A 16,467-nucleotide genomic window follows, 5' to 3' on the forward strand; every position below is an offset into this window, starting at 1 on the left:
TGGCATTTTGCTTTATGTAATTGGTATCATTTTTCACTGGCTCTACTGCCAAGAGTCCCTGTTTTATAGGAACATTCCTCTTCCCAAGTGCTCAGATCTATCCTCCCACTCGGCCTTTTTTGATATTATTGTTGCCTTTCCCCCTGTGCCTGGTGCATCAGGGCTGAACAAAGCCCATGCAGGCATAGGCAGAATGCCGACTGACTTCAGATGACAAGTAAATAGTCTGGAACATTTGAGTGAGGGGTAGGGAGCTGTACTGACAGAAGAAGCCAGAAAAGGAAGCACTCCCTCTCCACCCCAGCCTTCAGTCCCTCTCTCAGAACTTTTGGCTTTCCTGTTAATTTATGGTCACTCTGATGTCATACGTTTTTTAAAACAGGGACATAAAAATCACAGAAAGCAATATTGAGCTCATGCAAGAAGCTGGTAACATGTCTAAATGCCTTGTGAAGTTGTAGAAGTATAATTACGATAAACATAATAAAATCACAATAGAGAAGGTGATTCCTTCAAGGTAATAGATATGACATGTGTAAGCCACTCTCTCCAGTCTTCTTCCCATTCAGATTCCAACAAATGTGAAGCCCAAGTTCCTATAAAAATAAACCACCTAGAAGGTCCTCTCGTGATGTGTTAGAGGCAGATGGGAGAAGATCATTAGAAGGGAAGGCATGTTTGTAATACCAACAACTACACCTACACAGAGAATAGTGCTCTATAGTATTTCTGAGACAGAAAATGGAAAATTGTGTTGCCAGAAGAGCCGTTACATTTTCCAGAAAAAGATACAAACCCCAAGGTCAACAGTGCTAAGTTGCAGACCCAACACAATCACTGAGAAGGCTTTGCAATTTATTCGTTTTCTACATCTGCAAAGAAGTAAAAGTCTATGACTCATCACAATTTAAGAGATGGAAAGAAATAAGGCATAGTGATAACCAGTTCCAGTATCACAGAAAAAAGAATAGGTGATCCAGGAGCATCGTTGTGAACTGTAGTATCTGTAGGCTACAAAAGTAGGAGAGAATTTTAACTCTAGATGATTTCACTATAGGACGAGCTTTAGGTTGGTAAAATAATAAACAGTACTTCTTACAAGGCTATATATATTATACATTCTTATAACCCTTTAATTTACTCCCATAGAATACAGAAAGAGGAAAGGAAGGCAAATCAAAGGAAACTGGAATGAAAGAAGGTGGGAAAAACAGAGATGGTAAAGTAAACTGCAGAAGAGGGTGAACCAGGTTATCTGTAGTGTCAGCTGCGAGTCCATGATAAAAGGACATTTGAAAACTCTTGGATTTCCAGAAGGCCAGAGATGGAAAGGACTCTAGCAAAATCCTATACCATAATTTTACAGATGCTATTTTAGGCAGTGTTCCTTAGAGCTTAATAAAATGTAGATTTCTCTAGTGTCATCATATACCTATGAAATCAAAAGCTCAAGAATTGGGACCCAGAGACCTACAATTTTAATGATCCCCTCAGATGACACTTCTGCATCAAAATTTAAGGATCAATTCAGGGCAAGGGCTGGAGGAGAAGGAGATATATCTTTAAAAGGAACCAAGATGTTTTCTCCAAACCAACATCCAAAGCTTAGGGTCTTTGGCCAGGATCACCCAAAGACTAGCAAGCTAGGAAGAATGATGTGTTGATGAACTATAAGAAATATGAAGACTTCAGCAGCATAACGCTTTCTGAGACATTAACCTGGTGGTCAGATCCATAACACAGCCACAGAACTATGAAGAAAACCAGGGCTGATTACACACACAGTAAAATGATCGGGAACAACTAGACATTAGTTAGATATTTAAGTGGGTCAAAGGTAGACTATTTCATGGTGTTATCCATTAATTAATTTGAGAACATTTTTACATTTTTATGATTAGCACAGATATCTGTTACCTAGCTCTCAATAAGCTTTAGAGACTTTCTTGCTCTGAAGCACTTGCTTATGCCATTTGCTGCCTTCCATGTGCTATAACCTCTTGGCCTAGCCTGTCAGCCTTCAAAGATTGCTATACTTGGTCCCAACCCAGTAGGTGGAAAGGTCAAATACTGTTATCTCTACTTTCCAGTGGAGAAAGCAAAGGCTCAAAGTGTTTAAATGATGTGTCAAAGTTCATAGTGATGGAGGTAAACTGGAGTCACAAAAAGGAAGCTCCCATCTGAAGTTTTTCCCTTACCATGGCCTCTCCCAGGATGCTCTTTCCCAAAAGATCTGCATGGCTCACTCCCTTACTTAAGTCATGCCTCTGCTCAGGTATCACCTCCTTACCTGTATTATTATTTTTAAAAAGCACCCCCAATCATTCCTTCATTCCTTCTCCCTTAATAATGCCTCATTCTAGTATTAAATAATACAATTCCTTGCATATTTGGTTATCACTTACTAAGCTTACTCAAATGAAGCAGAGACTTGGTTTGGGTCATTGCTATATTCCCACCTCCCTAAAAGATGTCTAGCACATAGTAGTTGCTCAATAAATGTTTTTGAATAATTTATTAAATGAATCTTATACCTGCTGGTGCCATACATGCTTTTACAGATATCACACACAAACACACACACATCTCTTCCTAATGCAATAGGTGAAGATACAGGTGCTAAGACCTTAAAAATGCTATATCCCCTAGGTCTTCTGAAACATTTACATCCCTTTTTGTGTTTTCAAGCTCCATTTAAACATAAACCAAATGATGAATAGTGCCACTTAATTGGAACCTGAGACTCAGATTCGATCTCATAAAATCTTCCACCAACTTTTTCTTTCACCTTAAGTTTCTCTAGTCAATGTGGCCAATGTCAAATGAATACAGATGTTTAAGCATTCAGTTTCAAGAGACCTAAGTTTCCTTGTGCCCTGAATTCCCCTTAGCATAACAAAGATATCTTGAGATGTATAAATGTTTATTGATGTACTCATGCTTTTACACAAAATAATTACTAAATACTAAAAAATCTAAAAATTAGTGCAGCATCCACTGCTTACCAGCTACCTGGGGAAATAGAAGAGCAGCATATCTCTATGATTGCAAGTTATCAGTGTAATCCATGATTACATGCACGTTGCCATAAGAATTTTAGCTCTCCTACATTTTCAGTTAACAGAGCTGGTGCTATCATTCCCTCCCAGGGAAATGCTCCATGAAACAGTGAGGATGGCTCACCTTCCAACATCTTCATTCTCCAATCCATGTCACTTTGATCCAATCAAGAAAAAGAAAATGCCAACAGCATTGATTAAAGATTTTGTGAATATATTTGAGAATGTCTCTGTTGATACCAACATATTTTTGGTGAAGGCCATGTTCCGTGTCAACAACCCAGCTTACTTCCACCTAATATAAGCTCTTTCCTCTATAGTTCCCATGATGCTCAGCCTTTAGCTTTAGTGTTCTTCCTGGAGATAAACACATCACTCATTCTTATTCTGCAGATGAAGAAAATCAATTCCTCATAGGCATATGGGGGCAGGCGTGAAAATAGAGATACAAGAATTGCCCAGAACATGACCTCATCTTTGCATCTAGCCCCAAGTAAACCCAAAAAAAAGCAAGAAAAAAACTTTCCTGCCTCAGCTAGGAAGCTTATGCAATTTGTTTTCTTCTTACAGCATGTCAGCACTTCTCTGAACTTCAGGGAATGTGCAGTATCTGCAAATCTTACATGTCACCTTAAATGTACTTGCAACACCACCAGAGTTATCTTGAAAGAAGTCATTGATCAGCAAGTTGGAACACCCAGCAAAGCAAAGACCTATTTGTGAGTGTATGCATTGAGCTGGGGTGGCAGAGGAGGTGGCGTATGGGAATCTCTCTAATCACAGTGCCTCCTGGCTGACAAGAACAAGAAATAACTGTTCTGACACCTCACCAAAATGTCTTCTTCCTCAGCATCCAAATCCTGGAAATAGGAAAAGACAAGTCCCTGTAACCATTTTCTCCACTCCGTATCCTTCTTTATTTTCTCCAAAGCACTCATCTCTACCTAATACAATGTATACTGGTTTATAATCAGTCAACCCCTAATAGAATGTAAGCTTCACAAGAGTGTCTTGGTTTTCTGCTGTATCCCTAGAACCTACAATAATGCCTGGCATCTATTGGCTACCCCAAAAATATGTTTGAATGAATAAATGGTCAACTCTTATTTGGACTTATGATGCCATAATGAAAAATCTTTAATAACTGAAATAATATGATATGAAGCTATAATTTAATTTTATTCAGTTCTTCTTTACATTGAAATGTTTTAATTTTTACGAAACCAACTTTATTTACCTTTTTCGTGACATTCTTCATTATGTTATAGATGAAACATCCTCTTTCATCCTGACATAAATAACACTTATATGTCCTTCTTGATTGGTGGGTTTTATATCTGCATGTTACTCCTCAACTAACTTACAATTTATGTTGATGGAAAGTTTTATAGTTTTTTCTTGTTTTTATTCCTTGCTATTTTTCCCCCAAATAGCTAACTGATTGTCTTCATACCATTCATTAAATAACATTTATTCTCCCAATTAATACTCTTGGCTATTTTAACAGTTGAATTATAATGTTCAATGACATTAAACCTATTGGCCAATTAAAATCCCAAATCCTTTTGTATGAGCTAATATAAAGGTGTTTCTCCCAAATAAATGTGACCTCATCCTTGTTCTTAAGGTACTTATATTATCATTTAGAAAAAATACAAATAGCCAGATAATTAAAGTGTGATTGATTCAATAATTAAAGGCATAACCAAGATGCTATGGGAGTTCAGAGGATTAGATGGCTGACCACAGTGGAGATGGCCTTGCAGGGGAAATCAAGTGCATTAAACATCGTTTTCTCTTTTTAATCTGGACACAACACATGACACAGGCTGAGATTATTTCAGCTGATTATAAAACAAAAGATAGTGTAGAAAAGTCAACTATCTACAAATCCAGGATTATGAATAGAGCCCCTAACCTATAATCTAATAACTCTTTAGGGAACAAAAAGGAAATTGAATTAGTTTGGTATAATTTATTCTTACTGACCTCATGCAGGCTCTAAGTGATCACTTTCTTTTCTCAGTGGTTATAAACCCCTCATGATTACAAGATAACATGAGAATGTCCTTCCACACTGCACTGTGTAGCACATTGACTACTCAAAGAAATGTCAACAGTACTTTTTGTCAGAGATTCCTGCCCAGTTCAAATTGACCCTTTCTCATCATTAGAAAACCAGGCAATTCATTGTCTTATCTCTTGGTTCCACATACTTCCTATCTTCTGCGATTTCTCAAAGATTGCTGACACTACCTCAATGCTTCATATATCTAAGTTATTAGCCCTCTTAAGCTTCGGAGGATTTTCAAAGTCTGCAGACAGGACAAATTTACAGTCTTCTTTTATCGTTTCCTCTAGTGAATCTTCAAATCTCCTCTAATAGCATCTCTTCTGAATTTTAAGTCCAAAGACCTTTTCACTTGTGGGAGAAAAAATGATAATGATAGCTACTGATTACTTAATATTTCTAATGTCCCAAGCACAATGCTATACATTTTACTTACTAATCCTTATGTAAACCCTGAATATCTGAGACAGGTCTCAGTTAATTTAGAAAGTTTATTTTGCCAAGGTTGAGGATGCATGCCCATGACACAGCCTCAGCAGGTCCTGATGACATGTGCCCAAGGTGGTTGGGACACAGCTTGGTTTTATACATTTTAGGGAGACATGAGACATCAATCAATATATGTAAGATGTACCTTGGTTCCATCCAGGACAACTTGAAGCAGGGAGGGGGACTTCCAGGTCACAGGTAGATGAGAGACAAATGATTACATTCTTTTAAGTTTCTGATTAGCTTTTACAAAGGAGGCAATCAGATCTGCATCTATCTCTGTGAGCAAAGGGATAATTTTGACTAGAACGGAAGGCAGGTTTGCCCTAAGCAGTTCCCAGCTTGACTTTTCCCTTTAGCTTAGTGATTTGGGAGGCCCCAAGATTTATTTTCCTTTCATACTCACAATTAAAAAATGTAGGTATTACTCTTTCCACTTAAAGTTTAATTAATAATAATGGCCAACACTTACGGGGTGCACTTAACAGGTATTATCTCATTTTGTTACAGACTCTTTTCAGACTACTTTCAAGGAACTACAGAGTAGATGGATCCCTGCCTTCAACAAATGTTTATTGAGCACCCACTGCACACCAGGCACAAAACAAATTCCTGACCTCATGGAGCTTATATTTTAGGGAGATAACAGGTTAAATATATAAAACTAATAGTGTGCTCTGAAGTAAAAAAGAAACAGGGTGAAGTGGATCAGAAGTGCCAGGGTAGGAAGAGCTATTTGATATGGAGTGATCAGGGACTGCTCTGATTGGATTGGATTGGATTGGGAAAGGAGCAGAGAAGTAGAGTATGAGCCAGAGGCTATCAAAGGAGGACCTTGAACAAAGGGTGTGCTTGGAGTACTGCAGCTGCAGCCTGAAGGATCAGGCGGCTGGCCCTGGAGGAAGGAACGCTGTACAGCCAGATGGCCTTTCTAGTGATGCAATGAGAAACACTGCACAAAGACCTGGGTAGACATCAAGTTCTTCATATGTCATAGAAAAAAAAAAAATCAAGGAAAACACTCAGTAACATATAACGAGGTCAGCAAACTACAGTCCACAACCCACTATTTTGATATTGGCACATGGCATGACAATTCATTTACATATTGTTTGTGGCTGCTTTCAGTTTGTGACAGAAGCAACATGGCCCACAAAGCCTAAAATATTTACTATCTGGCCCTTTATAGGAAAAGTTTGGGGACCCCGGTAAATTCTGTTTCATACTATACTATCAGTATAGTACCTATAATATGCTCAGTATAGTGTATCTATAGTACATCAGTATTAAAACATGTGCAAAATGGAACTTTCTGTAATTGAAAATAGGTAATTATAATACAGCTACCTGAGACTTGAGGGACTGCAAACAAAAACATCTTAGTGAAGGATATACATTAAAGTACTGGAAACTGATTCAATTCTTCCCATTTTTTAGTACACAATAAGCCAGATCTCAGAAAGCCACAGAAAGGCAAGTGGAAGTGTGGGAAGTTGTGTGTGTGTGTGTGTGTGTGTGTGTGTATGCCACTCACGCACTCACATGCATGCACATGAATACACACACACACACAGAGCCAGATCAGAAGATTGACAGATACATGCTAGCCTTTTTCACAGAGCTGACACACTGCCATTTAACCAGCGAGCATGGAGCACGTGTTTGTGTTCCCATCACTATTAAGAGACAAGGTTAACATTTTAAGTGATGGACTACAACATGTTATTTCCCCATGCAATGGACCCATGACGGCACTGCCTTCGAAAACACTTAATTTCGGTGATTGAATACACAGGAGCGTACTTTCCCTGCTATGAACGTTTGACAGCTCCACAGTTTCATACACCAGGAAACCTTTTTTTTCCTCCTTTGCTTTTCTTCCTGTCTTTACACCTGAAGGGAAGCAAAATGGATATGTGGTGGCAGAGGAAAAAGGAAGAAGCCCAGAGAATGAAAACCAGCTTATGAGCTTCAGTGTATTTTAAAATAAAAGTATTCACTGCCATCTGCTCTAATTACTTCTAATGTTTGGGCTACCATCTTCATACAATAGAAATAATGATCTCCTCAAGGGCAAAAAAAAAATTTTTTTACGGAAACAAACAAAAGTTGATTACATTTAGCTCCCAGGCTAAAGAAGCATCAAGCTACTTTGTAGTGAACAATCAATTAGGAGAATGGGTAGGCCTCCGATTAACACTAACAAATTAGGTCCTTTTGGTGGTTCCCTCCCTTTTCTTCTTTTCCTGCCTCTTTAGAGGAGCTGTGCTCACAGCTCACAGAGGGCAAAGAGCTGACTAGGCATATTTCTGGATCTAGGGTTATTCCACACAAATTCCTTACATTTTGATCAGAACCAGATAAGGCCAAGTCTTCTCCCTGTCTTCTTGTTGACATCAGACATGTCCCAGCTTTAATACTGAATATAGGTCTGGGTATTCTACCAAGACTTCGGATTACTTCGTGGAGTGAACTGCTTAGGGGCCACCCCAGACTTGAACTCCTCTAAGGAAGCTAAAGCCCACTTAGCCTCAGTAAAGTCTCCAGGAACAGACATGATCCAGGCCAGGTCCATTCCTTAGACTTAAGTGAAACACATGGAGCCCAGAAAAACATGGAACAGACTTCTACAATGCCAGCAGGAGAAACGTTGCTTTCACAAAGGCTGAGTCTAGTGACCTTCTCAAATCCTCAAATTCAAACATATTACTTGTATGAAGCAGAATTCTGAGATGTCCTAGGATTCTGAACCCCTGGTGTACACACCCTGTGTAGTCCTCTCCCCTTCAGCAGAAGCAGAGCCTGTGAATATGATGGGCTATCACTCCCATGATTAGGTTATGTTATATGGTAATGATGATAGAATTATGCAGATATAATTAAAGTGAGAGATCAGCTGACTTTGAGTTATTCAAAAGGGAGATGGCCTCTACCTAATCAGGTGAGTCCTTAAGAGAGAGATTCTCCCACTGGCCTTGAAGGAGCAACCTGCCATGTGGCTTGGAGGAGACCATGTGGCTAGAACCCAAGAACAGCCTTTAATTGCTGAAAGTGGTCACAGCCAACAGCCAGCAAGAAAATGAGGACCTAAATCCTATATTCACAATGAATTGACTTTCACTGACAACCTGAATGAACTTGGAGGTAGATCTTGAATTCCAGATGAGAATGTAGCCATGCTGACACTTTGATTTCAGCCTTGAGAGACCTTGAGCAGAGAACCCATCTACTCTGTGCCCAGATTTTTTTAAAAAAAATTTTTAATAGATTTAGAGGGTACAAGTGCAGTTTTGTTACATGGATAGATTGCATAGTGGTAAAGTCCAGGCTTTTAGTGTAACCAACATCTGAAGAGTGTACATTGTGCCCATTAAGTAATTTCTTGTCCCACCTTCTTTCCACCCTCCCACCCTTCTAAGCCTCCAGTGTCTATTATTCCACTATATCCATGTGTACACATTATTTAGCTCCCACTTATAAGTGAGAACATATGGAATTTGACTTTCTGAGTTACTTCACTTAAGATAATGGTTCCATACAGGTTACTGCAAAAGCCATGATTTCACTCTTTTTTATTGCTGAGTAGAATTCCAATGTATGTGTGTATATATATGTGTACACACACACACACACACACATATATATAAATACATACACACCATATTTTCTTTATCCAATCATTTGTCATTGGAAACTTAGGTTGATTCCATATCTTTGCTATTGTGAACAGGGTTGAGATAATCACCTGAATGAAGGTATCTTTTTGATATAATAATTTCTTTTCCTTTGGGTAGATACCCAGTAGTGGGATTGCTAGATCAAATGGTACTTCTATTTTTAGTTCTTTGAGAAATCACCATACTGTTTTCCATAATGGTTCTACTAATTTACATTCCCACCAACAGTGTATAAATGCTCCCCTTTCTCAGCATCCTCACCAATATCTGCTGTAGTTTGACTTTTTAATAAGAGCCATTCTGACTAATATAACTCAGTATCCCACTGTGGTTTTAATTTTCATTTCTCTGATGATTACTAATGTTGAGCATTTTTTCACATGCTTATCTGCCATTTCTGTGTCTTCCTCTAAAAATGTCTGTTTGTGTCCTTTGCCTACTTTTTAATAGGGTTATTCTGGTGTTTTGTTTGTTTGTTTTTATTGAGTTGTTTGAGCTCCTTGCAGATACTGGATATTAGTCCTTTGTTGTATCTGTAGTTTGCAAATATTTTCTACTGTTCTGCAGGTTATCTGTTCATTATGTTGATTACTTATTTTGCTGTGCAGAAGGTTTTTAGTTTTGCTAGGTCCCACTTGTTTGTTTTTGGTTTTGTTGCATTTGTTTTTGAGGTCTTGGTCATAAATACTTTGCATAGGCCAATATCCAAAAAAGTTTTTCCTAGGTTTTCTTCTAGGATTTTTATACTGTCAGGTGTTACATTTAAGTCTTCAATCCATTTGAGTTAATTTTTGTATAAGGTTAAAGATAGAGGTCCAGTTTCATGTGCCTGCATATTGCAGTCCAATTTTCCCAGCACACTTATCGAGTAGGGTGACTTTTCCCCACTGTATGTTTTTGTTGGCTTTGTCAAAGATTAGTTGGTTGTAGACATGTGACTTTATTTCTGGGTTGTCCATTATATTCTATTGATCTATGTGTCTATTTTAATACCAGTACCATGCTGTTTTGGTGACCATAGCCTTGCAGTATAATTCGAAGTCAGGTATTATGATACCTCCAGCTTTGTTCTTTTTGCTTAGGATTGCTTTGGCTAGTTGGGCAGTTTTTTGGTCCCATATGAATTTTAGGATGGTTCTTCTAACTCTGCAAAAAATGATGTTGACATTTTGATAGGAATTCCATAGAATCTGTAGACTGCTTTCAATCCATGAGCATGAGATGTTTTTTCCATTTGTTTGTGTCATCCACAATTTCTTTCATCAATGTTTTGTAGTTTTCCTTGCAGAGATCTTTCACCTCCTTGGTTAAATATATTCGTAAGTATTTTATTTGGTTTTGCATGTGCCCAGACTTCTGATCTACGGGACCATAGATAATAAATCGGCATTGTTTTAGGCCACTAAGATGGTGGTCATTTGTTATGCAGCAACAGAAAATTAATATGCCACTATAAGGACCTTCTTGAGAGAACAATTTTCACAGAGACCATGTTTAGATTTTTCCCTCTTTATTAAAGTTACTGCTCAAAAGCATAAATAACAGCAAGAAAGGTGGGATGCCAGTGCTAGGCAGAAGGACAGGTCATTCACTCACTGCATAAACTCTCCTCACACAGGACATGCAACATGGAATTTTTCAATTTATGATGCCAAAAAATGTAAAGTAAGACCTGATGCAGACCTTTCTTTTGCTCAGGAAGAATTATGACTACCAAAGATATACAGTAAATACCACAAGGACTTCTATGTAGTCACCAATACTCACTATCTAGGCTGAAGAAATGAAAACTTTCTGATCCTGAACACGGCCAGGATATGTGTGCTTAGGGGGATAATGAAGTTTTTGTTTGTTTTTTGGGTTGGTTTTTTTTGCTTTGTTTTTTTGTTTTGTTATGTTTTGTTTTTTGAGACAGGGTTTTACTCTGCACCCAGGCTGGAATGAAGTGGTGCAGTCTCAAATCACTGCAGACTCGACCTCCTGGGATCAAGCAATCCTCCCACCCCAGCCTCCCGAGTAGCTGGGACTACAGGCACGCACCACCACACCCAGCTAATTTTTGTATATTTCTGTAGAGACAAGATTTTGCCATGTTTCCCTGGATAGTCCCAAGCTCCTGAGCTCAAGCAATCCGTCCAGCTCGGCCTCCCAAAGTGCTGGGATTACAGGTGTGAGCCAACCACACCCAGGCCAACATGAAGAATTTTTAAAGGCCCGTATTCTGACTCTATGTCTGAGAATGATATTTGACTATGATTGGTATTAAAAACACTACTCTTCCACTAGCATTGCTTCCTGAGAAAAGAGGATTTTCTTTTTTTTATTTCTCACTTTAAAAAAAGAAAGATAAGGCAACATGTTTCAGGGAAAAAACAAGCTCAGGAACAAGAGAAACTCATTCTGTACCTAGTATCTTCACTAGCCTTGACTAAATAACTTTTTCCTAGCTCTTTAAGCTTCAGGTTTGAGGCACTTTTTAGAGAGAAAAAGAAATTCATTTGTTTATCCTCAAAGCAGCATCATGTGTTCTTAAGCTTTCTGCATGTATTGCCTGGTATTTGCTAATGTGCAAGGTTATTTGTGTTAATGCTAATACCACAAAATTATCTATTGTACCTGAAGAATGAGGAAACCCAGAAAGATGTTTCAGAGGTGGGGATGAAATCTCAATAACCTAGAATTTGAGAAACTTGCCTATGCAATCTGATGCAGATGCTTTCCTTGTACATGCAGATTTTGTAGAATAAAACCATCACCCTCATCTTTGTGAACATTTACTGGGTGCTCACTCTGAGCCAGGAACTGTGGGACCTAGCCTTGTCTGCATGAAGGCATAATTGAATTTCTAAGCTCTTAGAGCCCAGTTTCAAATGCATTGTTCCCTTTAGCCCAAACACATCCGCCACACATTGTCCCTTTTCTGCCAAACCCTGTTTATTGGTTCCAAATGCAATGAATCATTTACTGACTTGAGCAACATTAGAGGTAAACACCAAGGTTAAAACGTAGAGATAATTGAATAACACACCAACTACCAGTAACAGCAGTCCAGGCAAAAGAGGAAATAGATCCAGAGATTTCAGAAAGGGCAATCTGATAGGAACCCTCCATGTCAGGATCAAAACTGCATGCCACTTTGACATGACAGAAAAAACATCTGCATTTTATTTTTTTCAAAATTGTATGTGCCAGTTATTAATATGGGAAGAAGCAGAAAGCAAGCAGGTGGTAACATAACTTAAATACCCCAGTGATTAAAAATAAACCATCCAAAAATCAACTCTCATGTATTTAGTATACCAAAACAGTGCTGTAAAGCTGGGTTTTTTAAAAAATATATGTGTCTGATTTATTGCTTTCACTGTTGATGAAGAAGATTAATAAAATATATGCATTTCTTTTGCAGTACACTTTTCTTTGGAGAAAACTCCAGAAAGCAAACATTGTCCAAAGCCCTTCCAAAAAACCATAAAGCTCAATATAACTTCCATATAGCAAAATGCACTTTAATCATTTACTTTACAGTCACCTGGAATTCATTGTATACGATTCACATAATGTCTAAACTTGGGCATATAACATATACACATACATTTATACCAAATTTCCTTTTTATGTGTCCTCAAAGGCAGAAAACTCAGAATCTTTGGTGAATACTAAGCAATCCACAGGCATAGTTTTTTCCCAGGAAGTCCCTCATAGTTTGGAAATCCAAAAGCCACAAAGACCCTCATGAAACAAGACTTCAAGCGCGATAGTTAACTACCTTGGGATTCAAGGCTGAATTTACTCAATAAACCATACTAAAGGTTTATCAAAGGCCACAACACCTCTCAGAAACATGTGCAAAATACATTTTCCAGAATTCTCCCAACTTTGGGGAATTACACCCTTGCCAAAAATGAATTGTTCAACTTGCTGAGGATTAATTATTTATGTGGCTCTGTTTCCCCGTTTTCCCAACTGGAAGAAATATAGCTCCCAAGAAGCCTCTGTGTTATAGTTCAGGGATAATGAAAGCTTAGCTATTGGTTCCAATATCTCATTTTATAAATGTGAAACTCAGTGACTGATACAAGATTACCCAATGAATTGAATAGGGGTAGGTCAGGACAAACACCAAATCAAAGTGATTTTTGGTCTTTTAAAATTTTCTTGATAGAGCAATCACTATTCATCCCAGTACAGATGAATCACATCACAGACCCCATGACAAAGGGGGCAAGCAAGAAGCACAGTTTTCTATTATTCTACCATTTCCCACTCATTGATAACCTTCTGATAGCCCCCCCTCCAGAAGAAGTTTCCCTTACCTGGGATGTACCTAAAGTAGTGTTTGTTTGTTTGCTTGCTTGTTTTAGAAAATTGAGAAAGAAAGAAAAAAAAACACTTTTTAATCAATCACCATGAACCAGAAAGAATTAACTTACCTTCTTACTCCCTTCTTATACTCAGCCTCTCTCAAGTCTTTAAGCTTCTCATCCGGGCAAACCAAAGCAAACTTAAACCATGCTTAGTTTAAATAATTATTTTAAACCTTTTGAACAGTTTGAGAATATTTAATGACAATGTAATAGGCATAGACTGTTGAAAGCTTGTCCTGTTCCCTAAGCAACCAGGATGATAAGAAGACACCCAAAGTATGTTTAGAGGATAGGAGGTCAATGTAGAAAATAAATGAAGCTTAACCTGGATGGAGTTGGAGACCATTATTCTAAGTGAAGTAACTCAGGAATGAAAAACCAAACATTGTATGTTCTCACTCATATGTAGGAGCTAAGCTGTGAGGACTCAAAGGCATAAGAACGACACAATGGACTTTGAGGACTTGGGGAAAAGGGTGGGAGGGAGTGAGGGATAAAAGACTATACACATTGGGTACAGTGCACACTGTTTGAGTGATGGGTGCACCAAAATCTCAGAAATCACCACTAAATAATTTATTCACGTAACCAAACACCACCTGTTTCCCAAAAATCTATTGAAATAAAAAATAAAAATAAAAGAAAGAAAAGGAGATTAGGACACAGATACAGAAGAAAGATCATGTGAAGACACAAAGAGAGGCAGTCATCAGCAAGCCAAGGAGAAAGGTTCAGAAGAAATCAACCTTACTAACACCTTGATGTTAGATTTCTAGCCTCCAGAATTGTGAGAAAATAAATTTCTATTGTTTAAACAACAGAAAACTAAATAAATAAAATTTAAAAATAAAACATAAAAAATAAAATTAATGAAGCTTCATTACATTTTGCATATTAAGCAAGAAAATTGAATTTTAAAGATAGAACTTAGGCTAATTTATAATTCACATAAAAGACGTTTCTTTGTTTTTACTTAGGAGAAATATTAATGATATTGTATTTGACAATGATTTCTTGGATATGACACCAAAAGCAGTACAAAAAATAAATAAATAAATTGGACTTCATCAAAATTAAACTCTTTTGTGTATCAAAGGAAATCATCAATAGAGGGAAAAAGCAACCCAGGGAATTGGAGAAAATATTTGCAAATTATACAACTGATAAGAGATTAATATCCAGAATATACAAAGAACTTCCATAGCTCAACAACAACCATAACAACAAAACCTGATTTTTAAAATAGGCAAAGGACTTGAATGGACATTTTTTCAAAGAAGATATACAGATGGCCAATAAGCACATGAAGATGTTCAACATCACTAATTATGAGGAAATGTACCTCAAAACCACAAGATAATACTTTGCATCCATTAGGACAGCTATCAGCCACAAAAAAAGAAAAAAAGAAAAAGAAAAAGAAAGTGAAGTGCAGTGTTGCCTATAGTCCCAGCTACTCAGGAGGCTGGGGCAGGAGGATTGCTTGAATCTAGGAGTTCTGAGCTGTAGTACTGCACTATGCACTAAGCATGTCTGCACTAAGTTCAGCATCTATATGGGACCTCTCCGGAGCAGGAGACCACTCCATTGCCAAAGGAGGGATGAATCGACCCAGGTTGGAAAAAGAGCAGGTCACAACTCCTGTGCTGATTACGAGAGTAGCTGGAGCCTGCCCGTGAATAGCCACAGCACTCCAGCCGGGATAACATAGTGAGACCCTTTCTCTAATTGCAAAAACAAAAACAAAAACAAAAAAAAAAACAGAAAACAACTGTTGCCAAGATTGTTGAGAAATTAGAAATTAGAACTCTTGTGTATTGCTGGTAGAAATGTAAAATGGTGCAATCACAGTGGAAAACAGTAGGACAATTCCTCAAAAAATTACATAGATTATAATTCAGCAATTCTGAGTATATGCCCAAAAGAATTGAAAGCAGGGTCTCAAAGAGACATGTGCACAGCTATGTTCATAGCAGTATTATTTACAATAGCCAAAAAGTGGAAGCAACTCATGTGCATTGACAGAGGAGTGGACAAACAAAATGTGATATATACATTCAATGAAATTTTATTCAGCCTTAAAAAGAAAGGAAATTCTGACACATGACACAGCATGGATAAACCTTAAGGACAATATTATGCTAAAAGAAATAAACCAAACACAAAAGAACAGATATTGTATAATTCCACTTGTATAAAGTGCCTATTAGTCAAATACACAGGAACAGAAATTAGAGTGGTAGTTGCCAGGTGCTGGAGGAAGGAGGACTAGGGAGTCATTGTTTAACAGATTCCAGTTTGGGAAGACAAAAACATCCTTGAGACGGATGCTCGTGACGGTTACACAACAATCTAGATGTACTAAATGTACACTTAAAATTAGTTAAAATGGTAACTTTTATGTTGCGCATATTTTACCACAATTTTGAAAACTGAAAGGCCAGGCACGGTGGCTCACGCCTGTAATCCCAGTACTTTGGGAAGCCAAGGCGGGTGGATCACAAGTCCAAGGGATCGAGACCATCCTGGACAACATGGTGAAACCCCGTTTCTACTAAAAATACAAAAATTAGCTGAGTGTGGTGGCGCATGCCTGTAGTCCCAGCTACTCGGGAGACTGAGGCAGGGGAATCACTTGAACCCAGGAGGCGGAGGTTGCAGTGAGCCGAGATTGCACCACTGCACTCCAGCCTGGGTGATAGAGTGCCTGGGTGACTCCATGAAAAAAAAAAAAAAAAAAAAAAACCTGAAAAAAGATGTTTCTCCATATTTGATAAAATCAATATTCTTGGGTTCTGTAATTCTAC

The 16,467-nt window shown here is 38.0% G+C and overlaps 1 protein-coding gene across 1 annotated transcript in view; it reads right to left on the reverse strand.

The window, feature by feature from the left end:
• The window catches only part of PKHD1 (PKHD1 ciliary IPT domain containing fibrocystin/polyductin), a 467,099-nt gene that overhangs the window by 340,658 nt on the left and 109,974 nt on the right, over nucleotides 1-16,467 (reverse strand). The window lies entirely within an intron of this gene.

Source organism: Pan paniscus, chromosome 5 (assembly GCF_029289425.2).
Source record: "Pan paniscus chromosome 5, NHGRI_mPanPan1-v2.0_pri, whole genome shotgun sequence".
Taxonomy (NCBI): Eukaryota; Metazoa; Chordata; class Mammalia; order Primates; family Hominidae; genus Pan; species Pan paniscus.